Raw genomic sequence first — 19,439 nt, forward strand, 5'->3', positions numbered from 1 at the left:
GGCGGCCAGCCCCAGAACTGGGTCGGTTCTGTCACCCTGTCTCCTGGGGGTCTCAAGAGGTTGTCCTGAAAGGGGTCGGGCTGTAAAACATTTGGCTACAAGCTGGGATGGGAGTGGGCAGTGGGGAGGGGTCTTCTCACAAGGCAGCCATGCCCTGTCACCAAAGAAGCGGGTGCACATTTCCACCCACCGAGTGTACTTTGCACGCAGCCTCCGTCACGTCTAAGGATCGCCCCGGACCCTTGCTCCCAGGCTTTGCAGCTGGGCTCAGGACGCCACCCAGCGAGCTGGTAGTCAGAGCCGGGCTGAAAGTCGGCAGACTGGCGCCACCTGGAGGCCAGCGCTGCAACTGCAGCTAGGTCTCCCTAAGGCTGGAATCCACCCCCAGCGCCTCTCCCCTGGGCAGATGGTGGTGACGCTGGGGTCAAGTCACTATTCTCTTTTAGACCAGACGAGGCTGGCTGTGTTTTCTTCGTGTAGGGTTTGCTTTCTCTGGTCTCTCCCATGCTGAGCCAAGTCCCAAGTACAGGCGTACCAGGCTGTCTCCCATTCTTGCCCTTTCTTCCCATGGTCCTCTAGAGTATCAGCAGAAGCCTGGAGACCTGAGAGGCAGCCAGTATTCCTTCAGTCCCATACCTCCATGCCCCAGGACCCTCTCATCGACCCCCCTTCCTGCTCTATGCTACAGCCATAACATTACAGGGCCAGAAATGCTGCACAGAAGCCAGCAGACACTGACCCTAAGCCTCCAGTGGGGGCCATGACCCAGAGAGCAGATGCGTCTCAAGGCTGGAGCCAGCTCCCATTACCAGGGGACCCACAAGCCAGCCGCCCCAGCCTTCCCGGATGGACCCGCACTTCCAAATCACCCATTGCTTTGGCTCCATTGCCCTGCCTGTTTGCACCTCCTGCAGCTCCACTGTTTGCACCCCAATACACTACAGCCAAAAGTCTGAAGAAACTGGGAGACTGGAGGATGGGAGGTAGGGGGCTGCTCCAGGGGAAAGCCACAGCCTGCAGGTCAGCCAGCTCAGCCAGACCCCAGCCCTGCTCACGTTTGCCCACCAGGCCCTGAGGCTGGGCCCCAAGTCCCACAAGTCTTGAAGGCCATTTCTTTCTCCCTGGAGGGTGGACAGAGCACACTCAGCCTCAAGCTTGACCACGTTTTTTGTCCCCCTACTTGTCCCTTAACAGTGCAGAGCCCAGCGTGCAGGCTGCCCTCCCAGAGAAGGCAGGCCCGAGCCGGCTTGCTGGGGCTGACGGCCCCCACCCAGCTGGCCCAGCCCCTGCTGCTCCTGCACAGCACAGTGACTAGGGCTGACTCAGGGCAGCCTGTCCACGGGCGCACTGTTCAGACAGCTGTAGAGGTAGACGTACTGCTCCTAGGGGAGACACAGGGTAAGGACCCTTACCCTACCTGCCCAGACTTGAGGGAGAAAAGCTCTGGCATCTCCCATGCCCCAGGTTCCCTCTGAGAGCATCGTGGTCCCCAGGGCCACCTGATGGCTGCCCAGATAGTGCCCCCTAGAGGCCTGGCGCAGGCACTGAAACTTCCCCATTTCCATGCCTCTTTCCATGGCTGAACCCCTTGGTCACCTCTCACCAGCATGGGGTCATGAGGCCATAGGCCTGTGACTGCTGCAAGGCCACGTTAAATACGTCCGCAGTGCACTCAGCCTCTGCCTGCTGCAACAGCTGATCCATAGCCAGGACGGTGCCCAGCTGGGCCACACCCTTGCTGCAATTGGCCTAGACTTGGTGGGGGTATCTGGGGGGAGGGTGTGGAAGGCCTGGGGTATCCAGGTATGTGGCGAAACCCAAGCTGGGCCTGGCAGAGGCAGCAAGGGGATTCTGGCACCCACCCCCTCAGGCCTTTGTCCAACAGCACCTGCAGAGGCCAAGCAGTGTGCCTGGCTTCTCTGTGTCCTGGGAGCAGCCCTGGGCCTCAACAGCCAGAAAGGGCAGCAGGGTGGCGGCAGGCAGCTCATGTCCCAGCTCCCAGCATGGAAACTGTAGTCGCTGCATCTGCCCCTCCTGCCCACTGTCCCCCTGGGGGCAGAGACCCTGGCATTGGTGCTTGGGGGAGGGGGAGGACCGAGGGGTGCCAGCACAGCCCGCCATCCCACACCCTGTGGCCTCAACACCTACATGTGTAACTCTGAGGAGGCACAGGACCAGCCTGCTGCGCTGCTCTCAGACACCCAGTGCACTGTCACCATGTCCATGGCCACGGGCTGCGTCTCGGTCAGCCAGAATGCCTGTGGCCGAGACCACACCAGAGATGCTCAGGCAGCATCCCATGGTCCTTGCCCTCACCTGGGCACAGGCTGCACCATGAATTCCCCCCACCCACCCCCACTCCTGGGGCTCCCCTCCCTCTGTCCCCAGTGCCCTTCACCTTCTCCCGGGTGTCCGGCGGGCACAGGGAGACCAGAACACAGACCCTGGGCTGCCATCCCACACCAGCTCCCAGGGCTCCTTCGGCCCCATGGGGCCAGCCAGCACTACGTGGTTGTGGCCAGAAGGCCAGGCCTACAGAGCAAAGCTTGCTGGCTCTTGGGGACCAAGGGTGACCCCCACCCATCTCGGCTCTGGGGCCCCCAGAAATGCCAGCCTGGGCCCAGGAAGCACACGTGGTCAGAGAAGGCACCGTCTCATAGGGAGGGCCAGGCCTCCATAGCCTCATTAGCAGGGCTCTCCTCCACCAGAGGAAACGGCACTTGGGAATGGCAGTCTGAGTCAAGATGGTGAGAGGGAGGCCGCAGGAGGCCCCCGCCGGGCAGATGCCCAGCCCACGAGCCCTCACAGGAGACCGCGCTGTCCTGCTCACAGCTGGGAGGGGGCGCCGGACAGCCAGCCTCCTCCCTGATGGCCTGGAGCGGGAGATGGGAGAGATGGGCACCCTGAGGCTGGACCCGGCCCACAGAGGTGCTGGCTGGGCAGGGGAAGGCCCCTCGGCCATCACCCACCCCTGGCGGGATGCATACCTCATACTCCTGCAAGACGCCAGTGTTGGCATGGGCTGCCCGCACAGCGCACGCCTGTGCAAGTTCGTCACAGAGGTGGGCTGGGACCTGAGGGAGGGGCCAAGGGGAGCCGAGGCCCTCACGGCTCCCCAGCTCCATGTTTCCAGTGTTCTCAGCCCTGGCCACGGACAGGAGGCGGGAGCCTGTTGCTGGGGGAAGGGGCACACAGGGAACCTGTGCCCCCCACTCAACAAGGGCTACGACTCAGAGGTGCCAGTGGGCCCTTCCAGAACCCTGTTCAGGCGGCAGCTGTGCAGGAAGATGCATCGGCTCTGGCAGGGGGAGGTGGAGCTCAGGGAGTATGGCCCAGAAAGAAGATTCTCCAGGCGAAGATTGTCCATCTTCCCAGCAGGAGAGATGGGCAGGGGACACCTGCGAGTCCCCATGCCCCACAGTGTCAAAGCCAGCGGGCGCCCGCCTCCCCTCCCCTTGGCAGCTGGGGAACAAGGCCTGGATAAGATGGGGACCTGTTTAAACCCTCCCTCAGGGTCCTCCGTGTGTCCCCAGGGGCTCCCGGCCACACGCTCCCTCCCAGCCCCTCCGGGTGCTGGCTGCCCACCCTGGCCTGGGGAGTCCTTGCCGAGGCGGGATGGTGAGAAGCCGGTGTAGCCGCAGCACATACACGGCACTGAACACGCCCGCCATCTCCCCCTCCTCCAGCTGCTGCAGGAGCCTCAACAGGGCCACAGAGGTGCCCGCACGGCCCACGCCTGCACTGTGGGGGCAACCTCTGGGGAGCTGAATGGGAGAAGGGGCTGCCTGTGCCTCCACGCAAGGCCAGGCAGGGGCCCTCCCAGCACCCACCCACCTGCCCTCGTCTGCAGTGCACCAGGATGGGTCCAGCGCCCTGGGCGGCTCACGGCTGCTCCCATGCTGGGTCCCCAAGGGTGAGCAGGGAGCTGGGGGCCTCAGGGATGCTACGGTCAGGCCAGGTGGTGAACTGCAGCGGCATCACTCTCGCCGTTGCTGCTGGGCAGTCTGCGGAAGGAGCGGGCGTAGGGGACAGAGGGCCCTGCTGCCCTTCCTGACTCCAGGACCCCTCTGCTCAGCCTTCAACCTCCCCGCCAGACCAAGTGAGGGGGATGCCTCCCCCGCCAGCAGGGTGACCGGGCCTCCCCTTTCAGTCTGGCTGCTCCCCTTGGCCCTCCAGCCGCCTGGGTAGCTGCTGGTTATAGCCCAGGGCCCAGGGAGGGGGTGATGTGGTCCCTGGCTTTCCTGCCCCAGAAGGCCACAGCCCAAGAAGGCAGATGAGGCACAAGGGTTTGGGGTGAAGCAGGGAGCCCAAGTGGGGTACAGAGCAGGGCAGAAACCTTCACTTCTTGCCCCACTCTGCATTCGACTCACTGTGCAAACTTGAGATAAACCTCTAACCCTCTCTGTGCCTCCCCACCTCTTCCCTAACCACCAGCTTCCCTGGGCGGCGGCCGAGTGCTTGTGACCCGCAGAAGGAAGGAGGCCAGGGGCCCAGGAGGTGAGGCGGCCTTCTCTGAGGGCCTCAGCTCAAATGGCCACCCCACCCCACCCTGTCCTGGGCACGCACGTGCTGCAGCTGGAATTCGCGCTGGGTCCACTCATCTTTGGCCTGCTCGGCCAGGAGGTGGACAGTGATGTGACCACGGGTGACGGGGCTGGGGTCGGCTGGCCACTAATGCTCACACAGCACGTAGGGCCAAGGGCTAGAGTGGAGGGGGCAGCTGGGGGCCTGGCCTCATCACTGCCACCCCTGCTGTAACCCTCTCCACACATCTTCCTGGTCTAGTTACCCTGGAATCCTGCTGTCCGTACTGACCCAGCTCCAGGGCCACCTTGTCCAGAAGCCTCACTCCTCTGGCTTGACTCTAGCACCCTCACCCCGACCTCTTATGTGACCCCTGGGACCTCAGAGGAATTGCCAGGATCCTATTCACAACTGATGGTCTGGTTTAGGGCCGCGTGACCTGTCTCTGCTCCAGACACAGGACAAACCCAGCAGGCGTTCCCGCCCCCGGGCCACGCGCTGAGCAGGCCCAGAGGAGATGCCCGCCAGGGTTGCTGGAAGACGGACGCAGAGTGCCCTGCTTCTGATGCCCACCTTTGGGCAGTCCTTACCCCCACCTTTCTCCTAAACTCCTTGCTGTTTCTCTGCCTAGAGCAGGAGCAAGTGGAGATGATGAGAAATGGCAGAGGCCAGTGGAAACTGAGTCAAGCTGGGAGCTTGAATACCTGGCCCCTTTCCCTGTCCCCCATTCCGGGTGGCCCGGGGACCCCCTACCAAGCCCCAGGCCCGACTGGCCTCACTGCTGCCTGACCCAGCCTCCCAGACCTAAGAGACCAGGGGAACATTCCGGCCGGAGAACATGTGCCACCTGGTGGCCGTTCTGGGGAACTGCAAGGTGTGCTCACCCGTTCGCCATGCCCACTGTCAGCATGACGGTTATGTGGACCTGCTGCTCCCACACCGGCCGCCAGAAGTCCTCCAGGGTTTTCTTGAGAGCCCCTGGGTAGCAGTGAATTCCTGTGGGTGGGCACACCCCTGTAGGGGTGGAGCACAAGAACATGTTAATTGGTGGAGTTTGGGTCCCCAGGGCCCCACAGGCAGGTGGCAGTAAACGCCCCATGTGTGATCTCCGGGAGTGAGGACGCTGTGCAGGCCTATGCCTGCGTGAACACATGAACGCATGTGCTCAAGCCAGGAGGCGTGGCTTCGGAGACACCACCACCACCACCACCCCAGCCGCACCTGGAAGGGGCAAGAAAAATCTACATGAAAATAGTAAGATGCTGACATGCCAGAAATAGTCTCCCTGCCCACCCACATCATCAGCCCCTTTGCTAAAAACGAACTCTGCCTTTTCGGTGTCCAAAAATCCTCCATGCTTCCCCATTGCCTGCTAAATAAAAACCCAAAGCCCTTAGCTTAGCAATCAAGCTCCAGTCTACATTTCCAGTCTCATCTCCCACCACCCAACAAGCCCGCCCACACACGCGTGCAGTCCTGCCCGGCTGGTCCCTGGCTGTTCTTCCCAGACAGATGTCCTTCCCCTCCTTCATCACTTAGCAAAATTCTACTCATCTTTCAAGAGATCAAATGTCCCCTCCTCCAGGAAGCCTTTCTTGATTCCTTAGGTACATTAAATTTCTCCTTCCTCCATGTGCTCTGAGGACCATACTCATTTGCTCATTATAGCACTTGTCACTGTGTGGTAGATGTGACACACACATACAAACAACATGTGCTCCTTTGAAGGCAGGCCTTGTACAGGCCCACGAATTAGGCCCTCAGTAAGTACCTGCTGGATTAACTAGGTGTTGAGCATGGACAGCTACTACAGGTACAGCACAACGGTGTGACCTGCAAACCAGTCCGTCCCCCTGGCGAACCAGCCGTAGCCCTGCAGGCGGCTCTTACTGGGATGAAACTGGCACTGATGTAGTCAGAAGGGGGCTTTCCCTCCAGATGGTTCAGCCGACCTGAGAGCGGTCATCTGCAGGGACAGAGGCTGTGCACTCAGCGCCAGGCACACACAGCCCCCCTCATCCAGCCCAGGCCCTGGCCCACTGCCCATGCCCACTGGCCTGCTCCCAGCACTCACAGGGTAGTACATGTGGGTAACAGTTCTTGGTGGCATTGGCAGGGTGCTCAGCCTCCAGTCTGGACTGCTCCTTGCCCACCACCTTCAACTCCTGCAGAGATTGGGGGCAGGCACTGGTGGCTGAAGCAGACCCACCCTGCCCCACACCTGGAGAGGGGCTGGGGTAGGGCATGTCCAGTCCACCCTAAATGCCCCATGGTCCTCTCTGCTTGGAGCGGGCAGCAGGCGCCTTACCCCAAACTCCTGAAAGCAAGCCTGGTGAGCATGTGCAGTCTTGGCCTCGAAGCTCTGCTGCAAGTTATGAATGGGGATTGGCCGGTGGGTCCGCCTAGGGGGAGAGGGAGCCAGGACACCCAATGCCCTGGGTGCAGAAGGCCTGCCCGGCGCTCAGGTGGGTGCTGGAGCAGTGCTGGCTGCACAGCCTGATCAGCTGGGATCCGTTGCAAGTACCGACCAGGCTCCACCTCCCTGAGCAAGGTCCTGTGACGCATAGTCCAGGCTGCGCATCACCAATGAAGGAAGAGGACAGGGGACGGAGGGAGGAGCACGGCGCAGACGAGACCTGCACGTGGGGGCACGCCTGAGTCCCTTAGAGCCCTCGCCGGGTTCCGAGGGGGGCTCTGTGCCCAGCTGGCACTCACTCGTGCCTGGTTCAGCATGAAGCCAAGGGAAGGAAGGACAGGAGTGATCAGAGGAAGAATCACAGATCTGACGTCAGGAGAGAATGAAGGAAAAGAGGTTGGGCCTGATGCACACTGAGTGGTTAGTCAGGGATGATGAGGGACTGGAGCGCATGAGGTCGGTGGAGGGCAGGGGACGGAGCAGGAGGAGGCTGGGTGGCCGGGGGGCCAGGAGGGCACCAGGCCTGCAGAAAGGCCCTGTGAGAAGGAGTGACAAAGGGGTGACGTTGGCCGAGGAAGGAGCACTCGCGGGCCGAGGCTGGCAGCCCCCATCTGGGATGTAGTCCCAGGGAAGCAGAGACTTGGCAACGCCCCCACCCCCACGGAAGGCAGGGCCATGCTGCCCACCCCACCGTGGGGAGGGGTGGGATGGGGGCGGGTGCACCCACCGCAGGTTGTAAGCGGTCAGCTCCTGGGAAAATCGATTCCTCTCCACTCTGCAAAGGATGAAGAGGCCTGAGAGAGGCAGCCTGTCAGGGGTGGGAGGGTGGGCCTGGCCTCTTGGGGAAGATGCCGCCCCTCCTCCAGCCCACATGGGCACGTGCAGCTGGGGATCCCCCCAGACCACGACCCCAGCCTCCCCCAGCTCGCCTCTGCCCCTTCACGCATCCCCAGATCCCCAGTACAGCAGGCCCAGCACGGCACAGACAGTGAGGACATAGGCCACCACGAGGCCCACCACTGCTGTGAAGGGCATCGCTGCCCGGGAGACACGGCTCCAGGGCTCTACGGAGGGCAGGGGAAGGAAGGGGTGTAACAGCCGTGTCCCACTGCCCGCCAACCTCTCCTGGATTTGAGACTACCTGGGTGGAGGGCACGGCGACAGCTCTCAGCCCCACAAGTCCCAGACTGAGGCCAGAAAAGGTTCCCATCCTGGGTGGGGGCCGAGAACACCCAGGAAGCTCTCCCTGCCCCCAGCTCCTGGGTGCACCCCAAAGACCCTGCTCCCCCACCTGATGCCCTCAAAGAAAATAAGAGGGTAGAGGCCTGACTTCCTGGACCTTCTGGACTATACTCTCCATACGGTGACCACCAACCACGTGTAGCTACTGAGCATTTAGAATGTGGCTGGTCCAAATGAAGATTTGCCCTAAGTGTAAAATTCACACAGGATTTCGGAGACCTAGTAATAAAAAAATGTAAAATGTCTCATTAATAATACTTACAAATTGACTACCTACTGATATAATAGCAGTCTTGATATTTTGGTTTAAATGAAACGTTTCTAGGATTAATTTCACCTGTTGAGCTACTAAGCAATCTTAAACCACATGTGTGGTTCTCACTTGTGTCTGACGTTTTTCTTGGGCAGTGCTGTTCTAGAACCCCAGTGGCCTGGAGGCAGCAGGGCACAGAGGGCAGCACAGGGCAGCAGGAAACCGTTTCATGGATGCCTCTGCCTCCATGCCCGCCCCCTCCACCCACCCAGGCCAAGTCTGGGGCCAGGGGCACCTTCCTCACTGACTCTGGGTCTCACAGCTCGGCCAGGTAGGCTGTGTTCTCCCTGGAGTCTGAGCTCAATCCTTCCTGCTACCGGTTGGGGATGAGCCTCAGAAGTGGGTGCCAGCACACCTCCATCACCCCAGGGCCCAGTGGAACCCCAGCCAGGTGTCCACCCTACCTGAGAAGCCTGAGAAGCAGGTAACAGTCTCAGGAGGGCTGTACCTGGCAAAGGCCACAGCCCTGAACCTGGGGCAGAGAAACAGGACCTCATGCTGGGGAGGGGCAGGCACAGAGGGCAAAGCCCCTCCCAGGAAACTGAGTCATGAGCAACAGACACTCAGACAGTGAGACTGCCTCTCCTGTTTGGAGGCTATGTGTGGTGCTACCTGAAACTGCGGAACCAGCGCCCCTAGTTTCTCTTCCACCTTCCCTGCCTATTCTGAGAGCAAGAAGCAGCCTAGAAATAGGTACCTGGCCAGCTTTGGCACTGACTTGGCAAGGTGCGACAGATTCCATCCCCCTTCTTTTCTGAAGAAAGAACCATGTGACAGATGGGTATCCCCCTTTTTGCCTTGCTTACTAGGAAGCCCAGTCAAAATGACTCTGTTGATCCTTACAGACCAGCACATTTTCTCTTTGTGAGTCAGTCAGACCCTCTGCTGAAAGAATGTGTCAACAACACGTAAATGAAACTGACAATGGTTCCCCCTTCCCTGCAGCCTTAGCCCTCACCGATACTGGGAACCCGGCTGGAGCGGCCCCTGACACATCTCCTGGGTCTGGCCACAGTCCTCTGTACCCATAGGCTCCGTGCAGGATCTCGGCACAGCCCAGGCCCCGGGCAGAAGGGGCTGGGGAGCATGATGGCCAGGCAGGAGTCATGCCCATGTCCTCTGCAGCAGTGGCCATACCACGTGTGGTTGATAGCTTCCTGGGGAGGCCGAGCGCTGCGGGAGGAACAGGAAGGGGCAGTGCAGGGGCCACAGTGGGGCCGTAGCCACTCCCCCCAGCACAGAGGGGTGGCTCCATGTCTCTAGCGCACTCACACCATCCCTGAGGCCCCATCAGCTCTGTCTTCGAGAGTGTCTTGGGCTCGAGGACCCACACGGGCCTTAGGTCCTTCACCTTCCCGTCCCAGGGTCTGGAGCCCCCTCGCCCACCCCACGCTAGGCGGTAGCTAGCGTCTCCCCATCCCATCTGGGGCCCGGGGCTCACGGGACATGCTGGTGGTGGCGATCACACCATGCCACTGGACCTGCCCATCCTTGCCAAACATGCCCTGTGTGCTCATCACTCCCATGCCCGTCTCGGGCCCCAGCTCAGGGGCTGCTGCAGCTACCTCTGGGGGGTTCCAGGCTGGGGATGGAGAGGGGGAGACCGAGTGCCTAACAACCAGTGTCCAAGGGCAGGGCACATGCCCTCACACCCCCACAGTGCCTGGCAACTAGTAGCTGACAGAAACGACTGAATAGGAACCAGAAGATCCCGGGTCAGGGTGCCAGGCACCCCAAGACTTAAAATATGACATCAGACTAGTGTGGTCTCTGGATCAGGGTCAGAGGAAAGGGCTGGGGCCTGGAACAGGGGGCCTCCTGGCAGTGGGGGGCTGGGGAGTGAGGCCCCTGGGGGCCAACGATGGAGGAAGGCTGGTGCAGGGCCTTGGGGGTGAGGACGGGGCTCACCCTTTGCCGCAGTGGCGCACACCAGGGTGACTGCCCGGCACCACACGGTGAGGCTGAGGCAGTAGGAGGTGGCAGGCACCAGGCTGGGCAACAGGAGAGCACCCCCAGGGGTGTGGGCCTGGAAGACCCGGTGAGCACTCCCTCCCACTGCCAGCTGCTCTGCCACCATCAGACAGGTGCCGATGGCCCCGCAGGCACCATCCAGTTCAGGGCCAGGTGGGTGGCTTTGGGATGGCACTGCACATTCTCCATGATGTGCAGGAATCCAAGGTTCTACATTGTGTGCATGTTGTGCACCCCAAGAATATGGCCTGTAGGTCAGGGGCTCTCCAAATCAGCAGGGACAAGGGGCTGGGGTTTCTGTCCACAGACAGGATCACCGGTACCCCGGAGCATCCACTCCTCTGGCCATCTCTGCCCTTCTGGGGAAGCCTCGGGAGCATAACCCCAGGGCACGGTGGGCAGAGCACCCACCTGGGAGGAGCAGGTGGCTCAGGACCCTCACCTGGGTTGGGGCCTGCCTTTCAGAGTGCCTCCATCCACCCCCAACAGATGCCAATTTACCAACGGGCAGCACCAGGTGCGTGGCCCCTTGGAGTGGCCCCGCCTGGCACAGCACCTACAGGGAGAGGTTGTGCCCCAGTGTGAGGGCCCTCAGGACCAGGCGGGCTTGGCCTAGCTCCAGGGGCTGCTCCCAGGAGAGGCGCCCTGCCCCACAGGGCCGCTGGCCCAGGCCAGGCTGATCACCACACTGCCTGCCTGCATGGACACCAGCATCTCACTGGGCATGCGTGGGGCTATGGGGGGCAAGGAGAGGGGTGAGCCCATGCAGGGCCCTGGGGCGCAGAGGTCAGGAAATGGGATGAAAAGTGAGGGCTGAGGTGCCATTGAGAGGAGAGCCTGGGGGTCTCAGAAGCAGCCCTTCCCACCGCTCCTCCCCTCACCACCTTTCCCACCCTCCCATCCCACTCACCAGTCCAGCTGGAGGCAGTGGTCGGCGGCATGGAGGGGCCCAGCCTGGGAGACGAGCTGCACGTGGTACTGGGTGCCTGGAGTCAGAGCCGAAAGCTGGGGCTGTCCTCTTCGGCTCCCAGAGTGCTGGTGTCCGCCTGGGCACCTGCCTGGGACAGGGTCACCTGCTAGCCATCCCGCCCCCCGGGAGCATGGACCCACTAAGCCCGGGGCTGGGTAGGGCCTTCACTGGTCACATTTACTAGCAGAGGGGTGAGGGGAGCTGCAGGAAAGGGGGGGAGGGCAAAGGGAAGTGTTATGGGCAGAATTCATGCTGAAGCCCCAACCCCCAGGACCTCAGAATGTGGCCGTATTTGCAGAGAAGGTCTTTACACAAGTAGTTAAGGTAAACTGAGGTCATTAGGGGAGCCCTGACCCAACATGCCTGGTGTCCCTATAAGAAGAGATTAGACACACACACACCCAGAGGGACAATCAGGTGGGAACACAGGGGGAACACAGACATGGACAGGCCTCAGGAGAAACCAGCCCTGCCCGCACCTGGATCGTGGACTGCCGGCCTCCAGACTGCGAGACAGTAAAGGTCAGCGGTTTAAAGCTCCAGCCCGCGGCACTTTGCTACAGCCGCCCCAGCAGCCATCGCAGGAGGAAAGCCTGCCAGCAGGTCTCTGGCTCCTTCCTCCCTGTCCATTCTCAGCCCAACCAGGAAACACCCAGGGCCTGACACACCGGTTCAGAGCGGCAGGTGGGCCCGATATTCTCCTTGACAGTGAGCCCCACGACAGCAGGGTTCTCCTCCTGCCCCTGCCGGCAGAGCACATGCTCAAACAGTGCCGGACGCATAAGCCGACCACTTGGTCTCTGCACCCCAGTGCCCCTCCCGTTCGCAGGGCTGGACCGGGCAGTGTGACAGCCGAGGCGAGTGCCTTTGCCAGCCCCAGCCCCTGCACACAAGCAGGTTTTAAAGCCTCTAAGTGGTGAGCAGGGCTCTGAAGGGCAGGCGGGTGTCTGTGGGCCCAGGCAGTGCCGCCCACCCTCAGCTTGAGCCCCAGGACCTGGAGTCACAGCAGCCTGGCCCAGTCACCTCGTCAACACTGCCTTTGTAAAGAGGGAAACTGAGGCTGGTGGGGACCAAGGCTTGCTCTAGGGACTGAGCCACACTTAGAATTTGGGTCTCCTGCCTCCTAGGCCAGAGCCCTTTCCGGCTCCCTCCCAGGCCTGTCTGAGGCCTCAGAGTCCTTGAGAGGAATCAGGGCAGCACAGGGGTGGGAGAGCCCCCACACTGGAGAAGGGGTTTGAGGGGGCCCCGGCGATTCTTCAGCTCCACCAAGGACCCAGCAAGCAGAAACGGCAGGAGGGCTCAGGCCAGCATGAGAGGGGCTTCAGGGAGGAGGACAGAACCTCGCTGCCTGACTCCCAGCAGGCCCTGTGCTTTGGTAACTGTAGGACTCTCCTCAGCCCTCAGTCGCCCCTGCCCCTCCCTGGGGTTGGCGTGTGGCAGGAGTGTGGACACCACATCACACTGTGCAATGTCACTACCAGCTCCCAGTTAGGCCTGAGGAACCCAGGACAAGTTACCTTCCTTCTCTGCGCCTCGGTTCCCTCATATAGGAAGTGGCTATGGCCGTAGCGTCTGTCCCCTAAGCTCGGTGCTATGAGGATTAAATGAGAGAATGCAAGTGGCACGTGTTACAAAGCACTCGGCGCACATGAGCTATTCTGTTGTCGACCTCAGAGCCCAGGTGGGGCCAGAGGCTGGGTCCTAGCCGGGACCCACTGCTCCCTGCCCCCACACCGCTGGCCGTGACAGAGCATGGACCACAGCCACCACCCAAGCGCAAGCCTCCAGGCTCTGCCCACCTCCCAGGATATGGAAGGGCCGGGACCCTGTTGGGGGAATGGGATCTAAGGATGGGGGAACAACCCTGTGCTGGTGTGTGCCCCAGTCAGCCCAGCTGCCTGCCTACAGATGGCAAAGAGGTTAAGGGGGACAGGCAGCCCCCTGGAAGCCCCAAGACAAGGGGGGCCATAAGGAAGGCTGTGGGAGGGCACTCACGCATCCAGCCCATGGCATTGGTACAGCCGCTGTTATTGGTGCATAACTGCACCAGGGACTGGGTGCCTGGGAGCAGCTGGGCCCAGGAGAAGTTCTGAACCTCAGGACCCAGAATCTGCTCACTTTCCAGAGTCAGGGGCCTCAGGCAGAAAAGCTGCAGCTGGAAGCCACCCCTGCCCCCAGGAGGGGGACTCCAGGAAGCCGTCAGGGCAGGAGGCTGGGCAGCAAGGCCCAGGCTCAAGCTGGCAGGAGGAGCAGGGACTGCCAGGTCAAGGAGGAAGCCTATCTGCAATGACCCAAATCTCCTGCCATTACCTGTGCCCTTCTGCTCCATCGCCAGACAAGCCCCAGACACTGCCAGCCTACAGATCCAGCTGCCGCAGGGATCCAAGCCCACTCTTTTTTCCTTCCCAGAAAAACCTCTTGAAAGACATGGTTCTCAGCCTTGGCGCCTGCCCCCAGCCTCCTCCCCAGACACAGCCCTCTGAGGTCACACGGTCCCTGCCTGCTCCTGGGACCCTCAGGACCCCCGTTCCCATTCATTCGCTGCCACTCAGTTCCTGCAAGCTCACGTACTTCCATCTCTCTCTGTGTCTCTGTCTCTGTCTGTCTCCTTCTCTCTCTTCTCTGTGGGCCTTGGTGCATGCTCAGCCTCTGAGAAAGCCCCCCTCTGCCCCTCCTACGCAGACCCATATGCTCCCCAGCTCGCCCTGCTCCTTCAGGGAGCCCTCCTAACTCCCTAAGCAGGGGGCCCGTCTGAGAGTCTAAAAGATTAGACTGAACCACATCGAATTCCCAACAGTCATCAACTTCAGCCTACACGAACAGAGCTTCATAGGGCTCAAAATGCACTGTGCATTTTCCTATCCATGCATTTATATTTATAATATATAGAGAGAAATTGTGTATATAATTACAATTTTTATATACATATGCAGTCTATCTGTCAGTATTCTTTACTAAACTGTCTTGTTCATGATTTTTAGCCTCAGCACCTAGCCCCATACCTAAAAAAACGGGAGGCATTCATTAAATAATCATTGGAAGGACGGATAGGTGGCTGGATGGACAGACGGACGGCTGACCAGATGGAAAGACACAGAAAATGCTTGCAAATAGACTCATGAAAAGCCCCGCCTTGGGCAGACACATGGCCCTCTGAATCAAGAACATGGTGCGCAGAAAGGCAGAGAGTAAAGGAAGCTGGTCCCACCCCCACCGCCCAGGGCTGGCCTCCCAGAGGCTGCGGCCATAACTCACGGGTGCAGCCATGGGCCCGCTGGCTGCTGGAGCTAAGGTTCCCTGCGCAGGCCCATCCTGACACGGCGTAGCAGGAGCCGGGCACTAGACCCCTCAGCCTCAGGCTGGAATTATCTGGGCCCAAGTCGACAAGACTGCCTGGTGACCTCTGGCTACCCTCCTGGTGCCAGCTGACCCTGTTGCCTTCCCATGACCCCGATGCTGGGGCCCAGCCAATGGTCAGTGAGGCTGCCCCTGCCGGTGACCTCCAGTGACTGTGGTGTCAGGGGTCCTGAAGAGAGTGGCAGTTTGGCAAGGGGACCACACAGTGTCTGTGGCCCTGGACGCCCCTTCGCAGCTCTCCCGAGCATGTCCTCTGCCCAGATCTACCCCACAAGCAAGGCCTCAGCGCCGAGGTCAGGGGACACCGTGGCTAGCACACACTCATATGGCCTGTGGCGCTCGGGGTGGTGCTTCCCAGAGATGAAACAGTGTCCTCCTGGTATGGGGCCCCAGGCACCAGCCCACGGAAAGTGCCCTGGGTGGCACCAGCCGGCCCAGGGGTGTCTCCAAGGAGGCCTGGGGATTCCTCAGTGTAGAGCTCTGCCTGCCTCCTGGGTCCCTGGTGGCCTCCAGCCTGTCAGTGCAGGCGCCGCTAGGCAGGACCCCACCCTGTGCCCCACCAGCCAGCCAGGCACTGGCCTGGGCCCAGCCAGAACCCTGAGCCCCAGATCACCGAGTCCAGCAGGCAGGGGCCCTGGGGATGTGGCGCTGAGGGCCCCAGGGCTCAGAGTGGGGTTCTCCTCTGGCCCACTCAGCCTGAGCAGGTAGCCATCCCGGTCACCAGGCCCTGCCTTCCAGCTTGCCCAGAGTTCTGGGGGCAGGGGAGTGAGCTCCAGGTCCAGTGGGGAGGAGTGATCTGGGGAAAAAGGGAGCAAATACGTGCAGAAAGACCTAAACAGCAGATGAGAAAAATTCTACCTTCCCTGTGCCAGCTTCTTTCTATAACACTAGACCACATCTCATCCAGACGCTGGCAGCCACCATTTGCCACATTCTCAGTGAATCCCAGGACCTGGCCATGGATGACAACAGAAATGATAACACATCAAACGGTCGAGTGTTCACGCCAGCACGGCCCACACGCAGCATCTCACATTTACTCCTCGGGCACTGCGAGGAGGACACTACCACCTCCCTCTGAAGACACAGAAACGGAAGCACAGAGAAGGTGAGCACTTTGTCCAGAGACCCCAGCCCGTGAGTGGCAGAAAGGAGGTTCAGAACCCAGGCAGCCCGGTTCCCTCACTCTTCACCACTCAAAACAGTGTTCCTCTGAGCAAAAATGCGACCAGGTAACTGTGGGCTCTACAGGCATCCTGCCCAGGCACCTATCAGCTTGGCCACTCAAGCTCTGTGACCTCAGGTCCTTTCTCTTTCTGAATCTTGGTTCCCTTTACCCAGAAGTGGGGACGATGTGACTACACTGGAATGGTTTGAGGATGAAATGAGATGATACACCAAGTGCTAGCACAGAGGCTGGCCGGTAGAAGGCTTCCACTGATGTTAAATTACAGCACCATCATCTTCTGGTGGGGGGGTACCCACCACCAACCAACAGGAGGGGCACTCCCTCTGAGCTTCAACCCTTCCTGGCAGGATTCCAAGAGACTCCCCACCCTTAGTTGTATTCTGCCTGCTTGGCCAGGAAAGAGCTAAGGATTCTCTGCTGTGTCCCCTTGAACCCCTAAGCACTCACAGGTCCACTCAGAGGCACTGAGCCCCACTGCCTGTTGGGGCCCGGCAGTAACACTCAGGGTCAGCTCACAGGGGGTGCCTGGAGAGAGGTGAGGGAAGGTGTGATTGGAGGCCCCCCCTCGGACCTCTGCAGTCATGTGACTGCCATCTAGGAGGTCTGTGAGCGCTAGGGGGAGCCAGGTGGCCCCATCAGAGCCAGTCCAAGAGGCTCGCAAGGCAGTGGGGCCCAGGACACACAGCACCAGCTGATCTGGAGGCACAGGGGCTGGAGGCAAGATGGAGAAAGCAAAGCCAGGCTTGAGAAAGGGCCCTGGAGCAGAATCCTGGCACCAACCCTGGCAGAAGGGGACCCAGAGCCCAGCCACGTGGAGACATCATTGGCTGTGAGGCTCTGGACTGCCCCGTGACTCCCAGATGGCTGCACCCCACCCATGTGCCTGCCTTGCCTGTCCACTGGTGGGTGCGGCCCTCCACTTGGAGGTTGCCAGCCCTGGTAGTGACCTTTAAAACATACTCACTACCTGGTAGAAGGCCACTGAAGTTGTAGGACAGGGTACCCGGGAGCATGGAGGTATTATATGCCAATGTCTGGGACTGCAGGTGGAAGAGGAGGAGTTGGTCACCATCCTTTCCCTGGGCAGCAGCACCCCATGAGGCCTCCAGGCAGGATGTCTCCAGGACTGTGGAGCTGCAGGTCAGAGAGAGTCAACGGGGCTGTATGGGAGGCAGAGAGAAGCACCAAGTTCAGGGCCAAAGGGCATCACCTCACTGCTTCTAGTTCTCCTAAACAGGTCACTGCCCCAGGCATGACGCTTAGAAGGGTTACCCTGCTTGGCTACCCTGCCCTTGCCAACCCTCCAGGGCAGCCACCTTCTGCTTGGATCCCAGGCAATGCCCACACACAGCTCCCCTCTCCCCAGCCCACAGTGTGCAGGCCACACACCAGTGTGGGCAGTGAGGATGACAGTGGCCTTTTGCCCACAGGGTCACAGGGCAGTCACTTCCAGCAAGTAGTGGCTTCCTGGCACCAGGTGCTGGAACTCGAAGCTGGACGTGTTGGTGCGGGCCTGCAGCTGCCGCCCTTTTGGAGGGCTCAGACGGGCGAGGCAGAGGGCATGGCCAAAGCTGCCCGGTGCTGGGGCCGCCCAGCTCAGAAAGGGGCTAGTAGGCCTCCCCTGGCTGCTGACGTTCACTTTCAGAGGTGGTCCCCTTTCGGAGGGGAAAACGGGGTGTATGCAGAGTCTTCCAACACCCCTTCCACCCTAAAGAAGTAGGGAAGGTAAAAGAGGGCCGGAGCAGAGGCAGGGTCAGCATGGAGCAACTGGCCCTGCACGCCACTCCCACCTCCCAGACCTCCGTCCCCCAGCGCAGGTACCTGCCCCCACTCTGCCAGCTGGGCCACCTTCCACGGAGTGGCACTTTTCTTCCTGTAGAAGGGGAGGGAGGCGGGTGAAGATGGGCAGAGGCCCCTGGGGTCCAGGCCTCTGTGAGCCAGGGGGACAGGGCCAGGACCGGCGAGGAGGCTGTGCCCTTGTCTGACACTCCCCTAGGCAGGGCCAAAGGGGGACCCCAGGAGCTGAGGCAGCCCAGGCAGGCAGGGGCCGACTTCTCGCTGTCCTCGTGCTGGCGGGTGGGAAGGAATGGCCTCTGTTCTGCCTAATGCAGACCAGCTGTGGGGGCCACCCATCCACCTGCCCCCAGTGCCCACCTTATCTTGGCCAAGAAGCCCTGGAGCCGGAGGAGGGCGGTGAACAGGATTGGCGGCCTCATCCTGATGTCTGCAAAGGGAAGCTGGGAGGCAGCAGGGAAGGAGCCAGTCCCACCCACCCCTCCCCTCGCCCTGCTGGCTGGCTGGCTGGCAGGAACGGGAAGCCAAGTTCAGGCAGATGGGAGGCAGCAGGCAGCCAGGAGGGGCTGCCTCTCAGTACCAGACCCTGACACCCACCCACCCCCCGCCCAGCCTTGGCAGGGCGCCATGAAGGGAGAGGGGAGAGGGGCAAGGACTGGCTCCGGGGCCGGGAGGTGGAAGGGGATTGCCACTGCCAGGCTGCAGACCAGCCTGCCTCTCCCTCCGCCTCCATCCCACCGCCAACAGATGGCTTTGCAGGGAGGAAATGTCCTGTGCTCCTGGGGAAGACCAGGAGAAGAGACGGCCTTGCAGGTGGGCACACACGGCAGAGGCAGCTGGCCCTCCGCTCCCTGACCCCAGAAGAGGGGTGTGCTTCTGTCGGCTCTATCAGCACGTGGGAGATACAGAGGGGGTTTGCGCCCCGTGGTAGGGCGTGGCAGAGGGTCCTGGGGACATTGTGGGGATGTGTGTTACTGCATGTGGAGTGCATAGACCAGCTATGAATATGTGTGTCCCCTTCTGTGGACCCATGTGGCACCATGCTCTGGACAGGCACAGGATCACATCCTAAGGCCCTGAGTCACAGCAATCACAGATCTAGAAGAGCCCACATGGCCCCTGGGGCCCATCTGCGCCCATGCTGTCACTACCCAGATAAGGACGCTGATACCAGAGACGGGAAGAGCCCAGCCCAGACCCTACAGCATGTGAGGCAAGGAGCTGGACCTGAACCTGCCACTGGCTGCACTGAGCAGAGAGGACAAGTCCTGCTCCTGACCCCTAAGTCGGATCCTCTCAGCTGCTCAAGAGCCTAGGATTCCTGCTTGCTTAGCCCATGTCCGCTGCCTAGATCAGCGGTGCCTACCGGGTCCCCCTGCCAGCCCCACCTAACTGCAGGCACTGGGGGGTCCTGGGGAGCCTGCCTGAGCCTGTTCCAGAAGACACTGCGCCTGAGGCTTCACTTCAGCCCAGCCTAGAGCCAGTTGTGCGCCCCCACCCCAAGACAGCTGATGGGGCAGGGAGGAGACGGGGGTGGGGATGGGCAGGAGGAGAAAGGGCTCTGGGCCCTGGGAGAGCAGCCGGGGACTCAGGTGCTCTCTCCGGAAGCAGAGAGGGGGAATCTGCAGGAGACAGGCCCGCATAGCAACCCTGAAACCAAGTC

At 61.0% G+C, this 19,439-nt stretch overlaps 1 pseudogene; it reads right to left on the minus strand.

Moving 5' to 3' along the window:
* Positions 1–880: 880 nt before the first annotated feature.
* LOC118924752 (receptor-type tyrosine-protein phosphatase V-like) lies at positions 881–18,198 on the minus strand (annotated as a pseudogene).
* Between the last annotated feature and the right edge of the window lie 1,241 nt (positions 18,199–19,439).

The sequence above is a fragment of the Manis pentadactyla genome, chromosome 9 (genome assembly GCF_030020395.1).
Source record: "Manis pentadactyla isolate mManPen7 chromosome 9, mManPen7.hap1, whole genome shotgun sequence".
NCBI lineage: Eukaryota > Metazoa > Chordata > Mammalia > Pholidota > Manidae > Manis > Manis pentadactyla.